We start from the raw sequence: 18,170 nt of genomic DNA, 5'->3' as shown, positions 1-18,170 counted from the left end.
AGGATTTTGAGCTGGGAACAACGGTCAAACTTCAAGGTTGCAGGCCTCATGTGCGGCAACCCCGCAGTGACTCTCCTTTCAATTGTAACCGAGAAGTCTCCTCAACAATAGCAGAGTCGAATTTAGTTGTTTGCAGCGCTGACCGAACCCAGCATTTGGTGAAAGCCAAATCCAACATTGTAACTTTATGAAGGGCAAAAAAAAACCATATGCATAGATGCTATATGTAGTTTTCAAGACCGAGAAGCAATCTCTATGTTGTGACAAGGACGAGTTTAAATCACCTTGCTTGAAGGAACATAACCATTAAGGAAGTTATCTGAAGGTCGAGTTGCAGATTTGTAGATTGTTGTTCTCTGCAATGGTTAAAGAGTATTATTTGCAAGAGTCAAAGAATTATTTAATTGATCGACGCAATTGGGAAGTATTGAAGTTAAGGGCCGAGGAAATTCATTTTTTTCAAGGACGACGACACCTTTATCTGCGTCGCCAACCATTGAGCCATTCACGTATTCACAGATTATTGTTGCAGTGGGTCACCATAGTAAAATAACACTCATGCCATCTCATGGCATCATATGGTTATCTTTTTAATTATATGTATGGTTAGTGAGTGAACTCTTTTATAAAATAAAACTCACGGTTATTAAGTGGAATGCTTCGTAGGGTTATGGTTTCGAATGGTGAATAGAATTAGGATTTTGAGGCTTTAATTATTTGCATGATAATTTCTTCTACACTAGCTATGGTTGCATTGGGTTGTTATTTTCTCCGCTATTATTTATAGATTTGGGGCAGAATTTTGCCAAGTCTTTGCAGGCCGATTCACATCATTTAAAGGGCCAGATCCCGATTTTTAATACAGAGTTTTATCTGTTGGTTGCATTTGAGCAATTATTGGAGGATTTGAACTGCTAATTATCTTTAAGGAGATTGAGGAGATTGATCAGGATGCGGATCTTGTCAAAGTTGCATCAATCATTAACATTGCACTGAAAGCACTGAGGTTTGATTGTCACGAAGGCTAAGTATTGAAATCCATTGATTCCAAGCCATAAAGTCATCATGTTACTTTTGGAAACGCCTCAGGAATCAACATAGTAATTCTCTGAGCTACAATACTTTTGTGGATAAAAAATGGCAACAACTTACAGATCAGAAGAAAGAGGAGAACAACAGACCTTTCTCTCGGAACGTCTGTGTTATCCTTCAGCAATCAAAGGATATTCAGAAGGAAGATGTTAAAAGCAAGTGTCTCTTCGCACTTGGATCTGAAATGTAATGAACAAAGTCAGTCATAGACCTGCACAAGCTTAAGAAATTAGACACGTGTTTTTCCGAGGTGGGGCAACAAGAATGGAAGGAACTCAGTTGGGCTCTCAAGCCATCCATGCTTGCGTTGATACAACCCAAACTTTAGGAACATCCTTGTGAAGAGGTCAGGCTCACAATTGCTTCTTGTCTCAGCAGGATCATAGCTCTAACATTGCCACTACTGCCCTACAATAATGATTTCATGAGAGATATACTATAATTGATAGTAGAAGCCCTTCAGGGGTTGAATAACATCATGCTTCCTACCTTTCAAAAGCAGTGCAGAATTTTAAAACTCATGGCAGAGTTCAGCTTTGGCACCTCTATGTTGAATTTGGAATGCGACGACTTGATCTTTCAGTTACTACAAAGCTTTTACACCAACATTACATCAACTCATCTAGACTGTGTCAAAACAAGCATGCAAAAGATTGTGTCACTATTCTTAGCAGGAGATGTTGACATTTGCAAGATACTAAGATCCAAATTGTTGACCATTTGGAGGAAGGAGCCAAAGGTATCACCAACTTCCTATGATCTAGTCAAGAATTTAGTCAAGCAAAACATAAAATTTCTCATAAGGGTGCTAACTAGGAAGGAATTGAGAAAGATTGATGAAGGAAGCAAGAACAAAATATGTAGCAAGAATGAACTAAGGAGGAGAGGACTATGCTTTATCTGCAAGGGACCTTGGGCCCTTAACCATTCATGTCCAGGTGATAAGGAGGCAACAAGGGCAGATCATGGGGATTCATCCATAGTTGGGTTCACCATTTTTTAGAAGAGAACCTATGAAGGATCCAAGCAATCAAGTATAGATGTGAACATGAACACCATGTTTTTCAGGGAAACTTGCAAGACAATTTCAGAGAAACTTGCAAGACAAGCCGATGATAATCAGTTAGCTTAACAAAGTACATGGGGAAAGGAAGGAGGTAATTCCTCCTGATGATGTGGTAGTTGAGTCTATAGATATCCAGGAGAACATCCATAAAGAGTATGGGCAATCAGGTGTAGATAACAGTCCACCAGTACATCCATGTGTGACAACCAAAGAGGGTGGACAACTTATCTCCACATGTGGAGAAGGCCAAGAAGAAGACATTTAAGGAGAATCAAATGAGGAGCCAGTAGTAATAATCCGACATGATGAGCATGATCATGCGGGGCAGCATGACAAATATATTATGCAGGATGAGCCATTTCTAGAGGTTCAGTCAAAGGTTCAAGTTGAAGCTATGGTCGTGAGGCATCCAATGCAGACAAATACAGAGACATTCAACAGGCACTAGAATTGCCAGTAGAGGACTTTAGGGAAAGGATCATGCATTTCAAGACAGATCTTAAGATGTTGAAGCAAAGAGTTTGGACAGTCCGAAACACTGTCTTACAGGAGAATAGAAAAATTGAGGAGTTCATAGGGGTATGTGCCGAACCAACGACCAAGTTGTCTAATGCTAAGGAACGACTCAAGTCCCTCAGAAGGCAGCAAGAGGAATACAGTTGGGCATTTCAAAGCAACCCTCTACAGGAGTACATAGATGAGGCTTGCAACACTACCAACCCACCTTTATACACTAGGAAGAGCAGGGCAGAGTTCTCCAAATGCATCATGTTGGGTGACCGAATGGAGCAGCATGAGTTGAGCATTGAGCAACATCAACATAGTAGATTTGCAGGTATTCATCATTCCCAAGGAATGGATTGGCGAGAGATTATGAGTTGGTACTCTATTGATGGGTTGATTCCTAAGAGGATACTTACAGCCAAGGACATATTGCAGATTGGGCCCTTTGGCACGAGCAGTGATGTGGGGCTGAGATGGTACCTAACCCACAGGTCCCAGGACTTAGGTGGCATTGGGATCCAGGAGAATCCATTGGGGCAGAATTGGTCGGAGGATTGTTGGGATCCAGTTATCGAAGGATCCATTCAGGATCATTTAGCATGGAGGTCTGGAATAGCACATCAGGTTGTATGGGATCCTAGTATCAATGCTTCTGTTGTGGATAACAGTGAATTGCTTGAGAGCAAGCAATCTTTGGGCAGGAGAATTTGTAATATTCCTTTTTTGGATATGGTCAAAATGGACGAAACCTACCCATGGTATTTATTGTGGTATTTTCCCATGGTAACTGCCCCTAGTATTTTCCTTTGTTTTTCAAGGGAAATAATAAAATAAGGCTTCTAAAGAATCCATCAAGCTTATAAAGGGGGATAGGAGCTAGGCATTATATCATTCGGGTTTCTCTATCTTCTTGTGTTTTTCTTGACAACTTGGTGTGGCCAGTTCCAATTTGATCACATGGACGAAAACCCGTGGGTGTTATTTTGTCTGGTGGATCCATCCAGGGTCCACGATTGTGCTTCAGTGCATTTGGCTTCTCTTTTGATAAGTAGCAATGCATGCCATTGCAAGGGCTTGAAATTTATTGTATGGGCATGTATCATTTTCTTCAATTATTAATATAAATAAAGATTGCATTTCCAGATCCCATTGTGTTCAATGTTTTAATGGCAATCATTTTTAAATAGAACACCTAGATGTGCCAGATCGGTTGATTATTTCGCTATTCGGGATATTACATTAAACCACCCAGCATTTTATGGAACTTTTCTATATTTGAGTTTTGATTTCAAACTATAAATCCCCTTCAATGTTATGAAGAAGGGGTTCTAAATTTTTGCAAGAAATCTTTTGGTTTGCACTACTGTAGCTGAAAAGAAGTCTTAATAGAAAGAAGAACCACTCCGATTTTACTTATGAGCAGAGTTAATGTGTATCGGGTACTACTATCTATATATTGATGCTATGTTTATGAGTTGAATTATTATTTTCTTTCAAGTTTGTCATATATGTTATTGCATGTGATTGAACAATTATCACTATTGATGTGTTTTAATCGAAATATTTTAAGTATATAGATGAACAACAATATCTTATATGTGCAATGAATTATATCAACTAATTTAATTAACTATTTAATTAAATTAGTTATCATTACTCATTTTATATTCATGAATAATTTGATGATCTACATTGTCATATTATAAGTGAAATCTTCAAGTCACATATATAGAAGATATATTGTCCTGGGATCGATATTGTAAGGCCTTTAATTATATTCATTTATGTTTTATCTACATCCATCAACCTTCACACCTATATATCTTTTATCCATTTTCATATATCTTTTTAAGGGAAACTGGTCCCATCAACCCAGTCGGAGCCACCATCTCAAACGGAAAAGGAGCTGCTCTAAGTTCCCGACCAGGTGGTTTTCCCCGATGTTGAGGCCGAGATTTTCAAGCCTTCAACAGTTGGATACACAGATAGTGATTGGGTAGGCTGTATTGATGATCGTAAGAGCACTTCAGAGTATGCTTTCAGTTTTGAATCAGGGGTTACCTCAAGGTCTTCAAAGAAGCTACCAACCATTTCATTGTCAACAACAGAGGTAAAATACGTTGCAGCAACTTCAGCAACATGTCAAGCAGTTTGGTTGTGTCAAGTATTGGCAGATTCAAAGCAGGAACAAAGAGTAAACACTACCATTTTTTGTGACAACGGTTCTAAAATTTCTATGACAAAGAATCTGGTATTCCATGGCTGTACTAAGCACATTGATATACATCATCACTTTCTCTGACAACTTGTAGAAGATGGTCAAATTGAATTGAAGTTTTGCAGATCTAGTGATCAACTCATACATGTATTCAGTAAAGGATTCACTAAAGGATTGTCAAAAGGAGAACTTTGAAAAGTTAAGACAGAAATAAGGAGTTACTACATTGAGCATCAAGGGGGAGATTGAATGCATGTGCATGCATTGATCCTCAAAATAGTTCAAATTTAGGATAAAGCATGAAGTTCCAGCTTTGGTAAATCTGCAGTGCATATACGAGCTTTAATTCTATTTGTCAATCCATTTCTAATAATTCCTTTGCACCATATCTTTATTAATTGATGTAATCCACTTATAGAAATTAAAAAAAAAACGAAGAGAGCAATTACTTCATTCATCGCTGCCAAAACAATTTCAAGTCTATTTTAGTATTTCTTTTTAATTAATGTTGTTTATTGAATGCCCGTTTTCACGCTACAGCGGAAATTCCCCTGTATATTATTTTTGATTGACATTCAGGTCGAAAGAGCCGTGGAGAAATCAGCTTGAATACAGAACGCCCATATCCTACAAAAGGATCGTGCCTCAAGGCCAGCCAATATTTAATTTAAACAAGCCACAACAAACCGCACCATGAGCTATCAAAATAAGACTCAGATATAACACTCAAGCATAACCCAACTAATAATGATTGCACAGTGGGTACTCAAGCTACATCTTTGTCAAACCCTTAAATAATGCTTTATAAACAACCAAATGAAGCGTTCAAACAACAAAACCAGAAGCAACAGACCTAGGCAAGGCCAAGCACATCAAAATATAAGGACACAACAAGGTATACAAAGAAGGAAAGGTAAAACAGCAGTCCAAGGACTGGTTACAGGAACCAAAGCATTTATCAAACCAATGGAAGTTCACAAAGAAACTTGCATCAAAGCCAGAACATAGCTTATGAGTCGAACCAAACTCCAACTCTGGTGCCAAGCAACCCAAACTTTTCTAAACAACAAAGGTATAGGCCCAACCAAGATGTCATTCAATATAGCAGCAACGAGGGCTTAAATGGTGTTCAAAAATTTGTTACATGATCTCAAAAATAGTAGAGTATCATTAAAAACACAAAAAAAATGTGAAAGTCAAACTCGAAACTCCACCACAAAACCAAAAATGACCAAATGAATGCTCACATGGCATCATAAAATGACCTCAACAATCAAATCTAGATTAACAATCAAGATCAAACGAACCTCAACAACTATGACCATGCAATAAACGCCAACAGATACACAATACGTGGAGATTGAATGGTAATGGTTTGATTGGCTAGAAACAAAAATAAAATCTCAACTCTACTAGAATCATAAAAGCTCAAATGCTTCATGACATGCACCTTGTTTCCCGAGTTCCAAATCCATTCCAATCATTACCAAAGATTGGTCCAGTCAACCAAGTCTACGAAAGACAATACATGTTACCAAGTTAAACCATATAACACATATAAACATACCAAGAGTGCTATAGAAACCAAATAACCATGCCCAAGAAATACCACAGGGATGTAATGAAATCCCAATTCACATTTAAATCCCATACCACAGCGATTTTTGTGTGTTTCGCAACATGGACTAATCGCCTCTGGTGGATCTTTATCTTTGGCGATGTGATCGTTAACTAATACCTACAGGTTTGGATCTAATGGCAGCCATGATTCCCAACAACTGGTATCAAAGCGTAGGTGATCCAGGTGGATATTGGTTGTCACCTTCCTATTCCACTTGGAACCCCAGCACTATAACCATGCCCAAGAAATACCACAGGGATGTAATAAGATGTCAATTCACATTTAAATCATATTATCCTATAAACCTTTTGTTGAATATTGGATAAACTAACGTTTTCCATGTGTTTCGCAACATAGACTAATCTCCTCTCGTGGATCTTCATCTTCGGCAGTGTGATCATTGACTAATACCTACAGGTTTGGATCTAATCACAGTAATGATTCCTAACAAGTGGTATCAGAGCGTATGTGATCCAGGTGGATATTGCTCGTCAACCATCACTGGCCTATTCCACTTGGACCCCATCACTATTTCCTATCAGTTTCCTATTTTTCAGCACAGTTTCCTCTTTCGGTAGTTTTTTATTTTTTACAGTTTTTTGGGTCATGACCTTCCAGAGCTATTTTGAGGCCCTAAACGACATTTTTCGAGGAAACGAGAAAATGTAAATCAAAGACTATGTTTGCAATTGAAAAAAGTTGTCCTTGAATAGACCTTTCTAACAATTTATCGTGCATGCCAAATGGAGATCATATGCCAAAGTTACAACCCCAGGAAGTTGACGTTCCAACTAACCCCATTAGGGCCCATAAGCTATTGGTGCTTCATCTCCTAGGGTTAAGTTTCTAGATTTTTATGGTTTCTCGTTGTTCTTCATGATAAAAATGCCAGAGAGTTTCACTATAACACAGTTTAGAAGGTATGTAGCCATCACATCTCTCCTCAGAGATAAGATACCATCGCCCAAGCTAGTTTGTCTTCATTCTACATGTAAACAATTTTCAACAGTTGCTATTTTATTAATTGAAGTTCAGTTTCATCGTATCTCTGTGTTTCTGTTTAAATATGTATTTCATTATCGTTTCTTCGTAAATCTGGATCAGTAAGTCACAAGTTCGATACACGCGGCTCACGCTAGGGAGAGATCATTGGACATTGGATAAACCAACACTCTCTGTGTGTTTCACAACATGAACTAACCACCTCTCGTGGATCCTTATCTCTAGCAATGTGATTGTTGACTAACACGTGCGAGTTTGTCTAATAACAATCATGATTTCCATCACTTTTAAACATAAATAATAAGTGAGCTTCTAATATTACCAAATCTAGCATATTACCTCAACATTTAAAGAGATAGTCAAAAAGCTTAGAGAAGCTTGAGATATTTTTGATGAGAAGTATAACAGAACCCTAATTTGACTCCCATGTAAATGCTAAGTGAGGTTATGAGATCCCACTTCAAATTTAAATCATATACCCTATAAAATCTTACATGTAAATGCTAAGTGAGCTTTAATATTACCATGTCTAGCATAATACCTCAACAATGAGGGAGATAATTAAAAGGTTAGATAGGCTTGAGATATTTTTTTTATGAGAAGTCAACACAACCCCGACACCCTGACTCCCATGTAACTGCTAAGTGAGTTTCTAATTGCTAAGTGTGTAGGTTAGACATCATTACCATGCCTAGCATAATACCTCAACAATGAGGGAGATAGTCAAAAGGTTAGATAGGCTTGAGATATTTTTGACGAACATAACCCTTATTTGACTCCCATGTAAATGCTGAGCTTCTAATTGCTGTGTAGATCAGACACCATTACCATGCCTAGCATAATACCTCAACAATGAAGGAGATAGTCAAAAGGTTAAATAGGCTTGAGATGTTTTTGATGAGAAGTAAACAACCCTTATTTGACTCCCTCCTTATACCAATACAGTGTTCATATCTAAAACAGTTATAATTTCTTGTCATTGGATTATTGTTTGTTGGAACTCAACTTGTTTGGTATAAAGTTTACTAATCAAGCCTCTCCACCTACAATTCCATAAATTTGTCTTTTTATTGTTACATTATCCTATGATACTTTTGACATTATAACTTTGGTTTTATGATCTATATCTTTCATAGAAACATATAATTTGGGAAATTTTCTTAGGTGAATCAACATACCGACTTACAATGAACCTTGCCCATTAGTGATATGGTCCATCTCAGTAAAACCTGTAACTTTCATAAAACTTTCAGATCAAAATTTACTTAAATATAGTCAAATTCAATTAAATTGAGTTAAATTAAATCAAATTCATCAATGGTTTTATTTCAATTCGTTTTATCTTAAAATCAATCAATCTCAATCAAATTTGATCAAATTCACCAATGATTTTATTTTATTTTGTTTTGTCTGATTTATATCGTATAATTACAAACTTGAACTTATTTCTATAAACGTGCCAACTATATTGATATTGATTGGGATATCCTCTTCATTGCCAGACTGAATTTTGTTTCCATTGCACTTCGATTCCTTCTTGCAGGAGGTTAAATCGATTGGATTTGAGCTATATAATTACAAACTTCCCATCATGACCTTATAAATTATCCACCTTTAAGTTCTCAGGTAATAAATTATCAAGAGTACGTGTAGAATAAGAAGATTATGTGTAGAATAAAGTGTTAAAAAAATGATATTAATGTTTTAATTATAGGAATGCGTAATTCTTTAAATTGATTCACCACAGGGTTGAGAACAAAATAATTGATTATTAATATAAATTAAATTATTATATTAGATTAAGTTAGACATATTAATAATTTGTGACAAGCTATTAAATTCTTATCACAGATTTGAATTTGAGTGGAAAGTAAAACTTACTTTCCAACCATCTAATCAAACTACATTCACAAATAAATGAAAAAAAAAAAAATTAAATATATATATATATATAAACAAAGTTTCAAATAAAATAATCTAAGTTACCAGGATTCAGATATGGATTCGAATACAGATCTGGATCTGAATCCGGATCCGCTTGATTCTTGAAAAGCTAGGATTCGGATACGGCAAGGAAACGGCAAGTAGGATTAATATAAATATATTTTTATAATAAAAATTTTGATATTAATGTCCAAATTTATTGTGATCACTACCCATCAACAACAATAGAGTTTATATTATTATTATTATTATCCAATTTTAAAGTCACGGCCAAGCCAGACACCAAATTGGTGTATGAGACCCCCTTGTTTGTGGGACAAGGGACCCATCTCCATGTAGCGATTTGACTGCTAAGTCTACGAAGTCGTTCATACTCTACCCCTTCTAATTTTGAACCTGTGACCTCATAGGAGGAAACACATATCCACTCAACCTGAATTGTGTAGATAAATTTTATGAAAAAACATACGATACTTCATAATTAAAATAGCATTAATTATTTTATAAAAATTAAATTATAAACTATAATATATTACAAAACTATTTAAATGATAACTAATAATAATAATTTACTACAGATATCCTGGATGCGGGTGATTAATAGCATTGGTACAGCACAACTCATCCGTGCTGGCAAGTGGCATGGCCACCCATGCTGCAACCAAGACGCCCACTGCCACAATTAATGGTGTTTTAATGCTGTCTGAAAGCGGAAAAAATTTAATGTTGGGTGAAGGTCGAGGATACCTCACTCTAATCCATAAGATGGAGAATTCGAATCGCCTTCCCCCCATTCTGCCTCCTCTAGCCTGCAACTGCCTCCCCGCTATTGCAGAGCAAGCTCTCGAACGACTACGGGGAGAAGGTGCCAGATCCTCTGTTGCATTGAAATGGTCGAAGGTGCCCACTTCTCGCACAACCTGTTTTGTTGTTTCAGAGCTACTGCTTCGGCCCTGAATTCTGCTTCTGGTAATCGAATTCCCACTCTCCTGCCTCCACGAGCCATTCCATCCCTCCTCCTGCTCCTCCAAGCACTCGTCGAACCAACACATACCAAGCAAATATGCCTCGTTTGCGACACAGGATGAGATGTAGAAGGGGTAGCAGCAGAGGTAGAGCCACTCGCCCTCCCTCATTGTCCCTCTCTGACTCTACTCTTGCGGATTCCTCCTCGCCCTCGTATGCTGCTCACCACACGGGTCGGTTTCCCAACACCCGCAATGGCCGGGGATGCCCAAATGGCCGGATATAGGGGTGATGAGGAAGCCCAACAACCTTCTGATGACTCTATCCCGACGATGAATCCCTGCCATTCTACCCAGTTCCAGTTTCGGTGCACTTTGGAGCACCCGTGTATTATTGCTACCATTTCTGTTGCCTTCAGAGAGGAGCCACAGAGCACTGTCATCCCAGCACGCATCATTCAGGACAGGACCGGCACCAGCAGGCGAAAAACTCATGGTAGCAGCTCGGGGACTCGCAAAACTCATGGTGAAGCTCTGAACCGGACGGACGTAGCTCAGGTACACAACACTCCAGGCGGCAATGCGAAGATGGAAGCCATGATGAGCACTCCAGGCGGCAATGCGAAGATGGAAGCCACGACGAGCGGACAACAGCAAGACAAAGAAGAAATGGATGCCTACAGGTGTCTCATTATGGATCCACCTCTGCCACCTGCTGACACCTAGCAAGCCAAGGTCTTTTTTCAGGTTTTTTAGTCACCCGGTCACCATCTTAGGGGTACTTTTTGAAGTTTTTTGTTGTAATTGCTGTCAATTGGGGTCAATTTTGTTTGTTTTGTTCAAAAAACTCTTCTACAAGGTTTTTATAGGCTGGTTCCCCTGCGTGGGCAGCTCATACAGTGAATTTTAGACTGGTTTCCCCTTGAGGGCAGTGTTTTTTCAGTTACTGTCTGTTAAAACATGGTAAAAGCTTAGACAGGTTCTACAGAGGCCAGTGCCTCCATGTATTATTATTTTTTGTTCCATTAATAGATTTAGTCTTATTTAGAAAAAAAAAAATTTACTATAGATATTACTTTATATGAATTAAATAATAAGCTTATAATATATAAAAGTTTAATATAAAATATATTCTACAAATTTTAAAACTTGTACCTAACAAATTTGATATATTTTAAATAATTTTAATTTATCATATATACGGAAAATAAAATAACAAATTTTTTATATTTTGAATAATTAATTTATAAGATATATACACGAAAAAATTACTTTATAAAATTATAACCTTTCTAAACTAATATAAATAAAGTATAACGTATTTAAAAAGTTTTAATTAAATTAATGTGAATAAAATATAGGATAGCTATAAAAGTATAATTAAATTAATATAAATAAAATATAGCATATTTATAATTAAATTATAATATTATAACATATCTAAAATATAAACACCATGTAACTATACGTGTTCTTTTATAACATTTCTAAACTAATCTCAATAACATATATCAGATTTATAAAGTTATAATTAAATTAACGTAAATAAAATATAACATATTTATAATTAAATTAATATTATAACATATCATAAATATAATATGAGTTCAAATGTGCCAAATTGCATATGCCCCGCTAATAAATAAAAAACCCAGTAGCTGCGTCATACTACCAAGTCTGTAGATACCAAAACCAATGATATTAATACCAATCACATCATTTTGGCCGTCTTATTCGCTTCACGTGCACATGTTGTCTGAGCTTCCAGCAAGCATCTATCCGGTTAGAGTGCAATGCATTACCAAGATATTTTTACTACATTAAAAAATTGTTTTCTAGCGTATCCAAGTGAATCCGGATCCGAATCCGTTGTTTCTGATCCGGGGATCCGCAAATCTATTTCCCGGGGGGGTGGATGGATCCAGTAACATAGAAAATAAATGATATTACTTATGACCAAAATAAATTCATGGACTAGAAAACGCTGCAAAATAACTAGTCCAGTTCTATCAAGCACCAAGAGGGATCAAATCTCTCAAGGTGCAAACATTTCCTCAAGTTTTACACTTAAAAAGAGGTTTGTTGTTCAAGAGATTCAATCCTCTTGGGGCTTGATAGATCCAGATTTAAGATAGATCTAGGTTGGTTTAAATTATCTAAAATATTGTAACTTTATTTTACATTTAAATTATTCTTCATTTGTTTTCCTCTTTTCTTATAATAGATAACAACTTGAAAATTTGAATAGTTTGAGATCAATTAAATTATATAACCATATTATGCACTCATATTTCTAATAATTATCTAAATATAAGTCATAATGAAATCATTAAAAAAATTTAACTTTTATATATCTTAAATACTTCTTATTTTTTGCTTTAATAAAATTTATTTCACACAAACACATTTTAACTATGATATTGATTTATGTAATTTATTATAACATTATTTTCCATTTAAAATATTATTATCATTAAACATTTGTTTTTACTTTAGAGAAAAACATATATATATATGTTAGATCTCAAACTTATGTGATCCATATTGTAAATGAGAATGTCTTTCAGATTAATCACGTCATTAGGAAGAAAAAGAGCACGCTATATATATATATATATATATATATATAAGTTTTTCTTTTATATATTGGAAATATTTATTAAATTTTATTTGAATAAAATTTATCTCACACAAACTTATTTTAACTGTCATATCCATTTACTTGATTTATATATTAGAAATATTTATTATTTTTTACTTTGATAAAATTTACCTCACACAAACAGATTTTAACTATGATGTCAATTTACATAATTTTTACAAACAACTTTTTAGTTTTGTAAGTATTCCAATTTCATGAAACATTTAACATGTAATAAATAAATAAAAATAATGTAATGGTACGTGAAAACATCTCTTTCATATATTAGGCTATAGAGATTTTAAAAAACAAGGAGAAAAAATAATTAGAAGCATAATGGATAAACTATACACCAAGAAAAGTGAAGACGGTTAAAAAAGCGACGCCAATTGAACAGGTCACCACCAAACTTCTCCAAGCCCCTCCTTGTATAAAACTTGAAGGTAAAAGAAAAGAAATAAAAAAAATCACATTATAATAGGAAAGAAGCTGCCAATACTAAAAATGGTAAAAATGTTAAAAATGACAAGGAAATCTCAGATTTTATGGAAACAAATCATTTGGGCAAGTCAAAATTGCTTCAACAAACAAAATAGGAAAGTGAATTTGAGTAAATGCAAAGCAATATGAGGGCATTTTAAGGCGTAGGCTTGCTCGCCTTAAATGAGAACAAATGAGAAAAAAAAAAACGATCCAAAGAAAAAACAAATAAGAAAAACAAAAATAAAGAAGAATCAATCATTTACAGTGCCACATCTACACCTTTTACTTGGTCATCAGATCTATATGTCCAAGAACTAATGAAGACCGGACAAGGCTAGAGATTTTGGAAGCCAAAGAACAAGAAAGGGACCGCAAAATTTCAGAGATCACAGTTGCAAACCGATGTCTAATGGAAGGTAATAGAATTTTAAAAGAACGGGTAACAATGTTACAAGAGGCTCTAGAGACAGGAAAACAAAATGGCAAAGCATGAAAGAATTAATAACAGCAAACAAGGATGTGATCATTTCTAAACAAACTCAGGTAGATACACAAGTATCTCAGCAAACAGAGTTTTCCAAAGAGAAGGCAAAAAGGAACATTGAAAAAGATAGTCCAAAAGAAATCAAAGCTAAAGTTGAAGACGTTAATGGTTACATAAGGAAAGAGGAAGAAGAAGATGCAAGTGCTCCTTGTAGAGCACAAGAAATAAAACAGAAAGAAAGACAGGACAGGAAAACAAACTTTATTATCAGGGGAATAAGAGATTATGGGAAGAATGAAAGTACTCTCAATTTGACAAGAGAATTTCTGAAAGAGAAACTACATTGGAAACGGAAAATTGGCCAAGTAAGGAGGGTTGAGAGGATATGTGAAGAAAGGCCTCAACCCATGAAAGTCGCCATGGCAAGCGTCCAAGACAAACACTAGCTTTTGGGCAAAAATAAACTCTTGAAAGGCTCACACTTTTTTCTCGATAAAGATTTAACCAAAAAAGAACAAGAGGAGAGAAGGGACGAAGTGGAGAAAATTAGAACAGCAAGAAATGAAGGGAAAAGGGCATGGTTGTACAATGGTAAAGTTGTTATTATAGTGTTTGGGCCTCCGAGCAAAACAAGGCAGCAAGCTAGCAGTAAAGAAAAAACAGAGAATTCAATAATAGGGACAAAAACAACAAGAGCAACATGGACAAAAAGGGGTGAAGACGCAAATTTGAGTCTTATGTGCCAAATTGCGTAGCAGTCAAATCCTACCTAGGTCTACCTAAGTTTAGTTTGTTGGAATTGTAGAGCTTACCCTTGGAGGAGGGGGCCTGGGTTAGGGCATATTACTAAAGGTAGAGACATAATTTGTCTCACAGAAACTCATGAGCATGATGGTTGCAAAACTCCTGCGTTCGACAGTTATTTGAAGTTGGCAGTTTGGAACAAGGTAGCAGAAAATGGAAAAGGTATGGGGGAATACTAATTTTAGTGAAAAAAAAGAAGGTCGTCACATTTAGTTAATTAAAGAAGATGCGAATAAACAATATTTATGGTTGAAAATATCAGATAATGAGAATCACATAAGAATTGCAGCATGCTATTTTGCCCCTCAAGTCTCAAAAACTTACAAAAATAAGGGGCTTGACTGCAAGGATCCATATGTAGCATTAAAACAAGATATTTTTGTGTACTCTCAGCAAGCAGAAGTTCTTTTAGTGGGAGATTTCAATGCTAGAACAACAAATAATCAAGCTAGCATTCTTTGTTGCAAAGAGGATAACAATCCTATTTGGCTCACTGAAGGGGAGAATCCCCAATGTGTGAGGAGTTGGTTACATTGTGTGGGGCTTTCAACTTAATTATTTGTAATGGTCTAGAGAGATACAAAGGTTTGGGAATTTCACATGCAATACATACAATGGGGCAAGTGTTGTTGACTATGTGATGTGTTCACAAAGCTTGATAGAAAAGATAGACGAAGTTAATATTGGAGAGCATATTTGGGACCTAAAATCAGACCATAACCCAATTTATATAAGGTTATCATGGTTACAAGAAAGACAGCATAGGAGGAAAACCCAATGCTCTCGACGATCACTATCAAGGGGCAAAATTCTTCTAACACAAGAAAATTGTACTATCTTCAAGACAATGTTAGAGAGATTAATTCAGAAGGAGGAAACTGGTTTCAAAAACTTCAACAGTCATGAGTTAACAAATATAATTCAAAGTGCACTTGAGAAGTGCAAAAGAGCAAAAAACAGGAAATCAGAATCAAATTGTTTTCCTATAAATGTTTGGTTTGATGAGAAATGCAAAATGGCAAGGAGAACCTTGAAAAAGGAAGGAAAGGAGAAGATGAATGTAAAGTTATATAAGCAGATACTAAAAAGGAAAAAAAATGAGTTCATGCAAACAAAGAGAGAAGAGTTAATATATTTAAACAAGAATAATCCAAAGCTTTTCTAGCAGGAACTGGAACCAAGGAAGAAGCAAATTCAAAATAATATTACAACCAATCAATGGTTTGCATATGCAAGGCAACTCTATGAGAAAGAATCGGAGGCGGAGCCCCCCCCTAGGATCAACACAAATTCAAAGCTCTTCACGCTATAGGAGGTGAAGAATGGAATTAAGAAGCTGAAAACAGGAAAGGAAAAGGACTTGGTTGAACTTCAAGCAGAGTATCTAAAATGGGGAATGAATGCTCTTGCACCGCACATCATGGAAATATTCAACAACATCATTCAGCAAGGATTCCCAAGAGACTGGACAACTAGCCTAACAATACCCCTTTTTAAAAGTGGAGACACTAATAATCCATCCAACTATAGAACAATTATGATCAATCCTTTGTTTGCAAAGCTTTTCGACAGCATGGTAGAAGACAATTAGTAAGTGGGCAAAAGTAAAAGAAAAGAGGGCAAGAGGACAAGTGGGTTTTACGCCGAAACATTCTACAATGGATCATGGTATCACATTGAGACACATTGTTAAAAAGGTTTGGGAGGACAAAGAAAAATTATTTTGTTGCTTTGTTGACTTCAAAAAAGCATTTGACACAGTCCCTAGGGATAAGTTGTGGCATAGAATGGAAGAACTTGAAATTCATGTGCATTATAGAGTCGTTGTCCACGGACTTTATGAAGAAGTGAAAGTCAAAATTAGAACCTCAGCAGGTATTTCAGAAAGCTTTAGAAGTGACATTGGAGTCAAGCAAGGTTGCCCTCTATCCCCTACTCTTTTTGGTCTATATATTGATAAATTGGAAGAGTGGCTAAATCTGCAAGGTGGAGATGGTGTTCGGTTGGAGGAGTTTGTGATAAAGCTTCTTTTATATGCTGATGATATTGTATTGATTTCTAAATCGGCCCATGGATTGCAAATGCACTTATATTCCCTTGAGCATTTTTGTAGAGCAATGGGGATGCAAGTCAATACTAGCAAGACCAAAATAATGATTTTCTCTAATAAAAGGAAGCAAAGCCAGCATACTTTCTTCTTTGAAGACAACATTCTTGAAAAAATAAACGAGTACAAGTACCTTGGGATTGATTTCAACAACAAACTCAATTGGGAGGGCTGCAGAAAGAAGAGAATTTTAGGAGGGTGAAAAACATTATATGTTCTTCAAAACAGATGTAGAGAGGCAGAGTTATGGGATTGGAAAACGATTAAAGTGTCTTTTAGACTCCTAGTTTGTCCAGTGATGTTATATGGGTGTGAATTGTGAGCTAGCAGCACTCCAGTCTCAAAATGAAAACAAATTGAGAAAATCCAAAAATGCTTGATCATGAGCAAGTTCAAAATAAAAAGTTCAGTACCTTATGAGATAATGTTGAGTGAAACAGGAGCAACTCCCATTGAAGCAATTGCTATGGTGCGGCTCATAAGATATCTAAAAAGAATTGAGCAAATGAGAGTAGGTAGATCGCCTAATGTTATCTTCAATGAAGGTGTCAGTGAAAGAAAGAAAACATGGCTGAAACAAAACTACACATGGATGCAAAAATGGAATATCTACCTCAATCCCTGTCCCACAAATAGCAAGGAGCTAAAGGATTTTTTTATGGAGAACTTTCATAAAAAGGTATGGGGAAAAGAGTTGAGTAGAAAGAAGAAATATTACATTGAGGAATTCAACCCTACGTGTGATCTACAACAAAAAGAGTTAATTGGAGCTAGCATTTCGTGGAGGGCAAAGGTTCTTATTGCTCAATTAAGGACCAACTCACATCAACTTCAGTGTGAAACAGGATAGTGGAAAAGGCCTAAAGAAGCTTGGGAAGAATAGATGTGTACATTTTGCACGTCTGGAGCCGTGGAATCGGAAAATCATTTCATTTTGGAATGTGATGCATTCAAAGACATTAGAGAAAGTTATGAGAACATGTTAGCATCAGTTTCTTGGCATTGTCTTTTTAGCGAGGAGATTGTTGGAAGGTTGGGCCAGCTCATCATCAATTTGAATCAGAAAAGGATTGAATTGCAAAAAGCGAAAAACAGGGAACTAATGGTCTCATAAACTATTTTTATTCTCATGGACCTTAAAATATCATTTCATTCATGCCTGTCAATTATTATCATAAATAACGGTATCTGGATTTTATTGCACTAAAAATCTCACTTGATTTGATAAAATTAAATCTT

At 35.9% G+C, this 18,170-nt stretch overlaps 1 protein-coding gene across 2 annotated transcripts in view; it reads right to left on the bottom strand.

The window, feature by feature from the left end:
• LOC149180412 (phosphoglycerate/bisphosphoglycerate mutase family protein) overlaps window positions 1–18,170 on the bottom strand; it is a 219,899-nt gene that overhangs the window by 131,507 nt on the left and 70,222 nt on the right. The window lies entirely within an intron of this gene.

Source organism: Pinus tabuliformis, chromosome 3_2 (assembly GCF_031772625.1).
Source record: "Pinus tabuliformis cultivar Carrire ecotype Pingquan chromosome 3_2, CPIR1, whole genome shotgun sequence".
NCBI lineage: Eukaryota > Viridiplantae > Streptophyta > Pinopsida > Pinales > Pinaceae > Pinus > Pinus tabuliformis.
The sequence above is the reverse complement of the archived record's forward strand: the minus strand, read 5'-3'. Positions and strand labels throughout refer to the sequence as shown.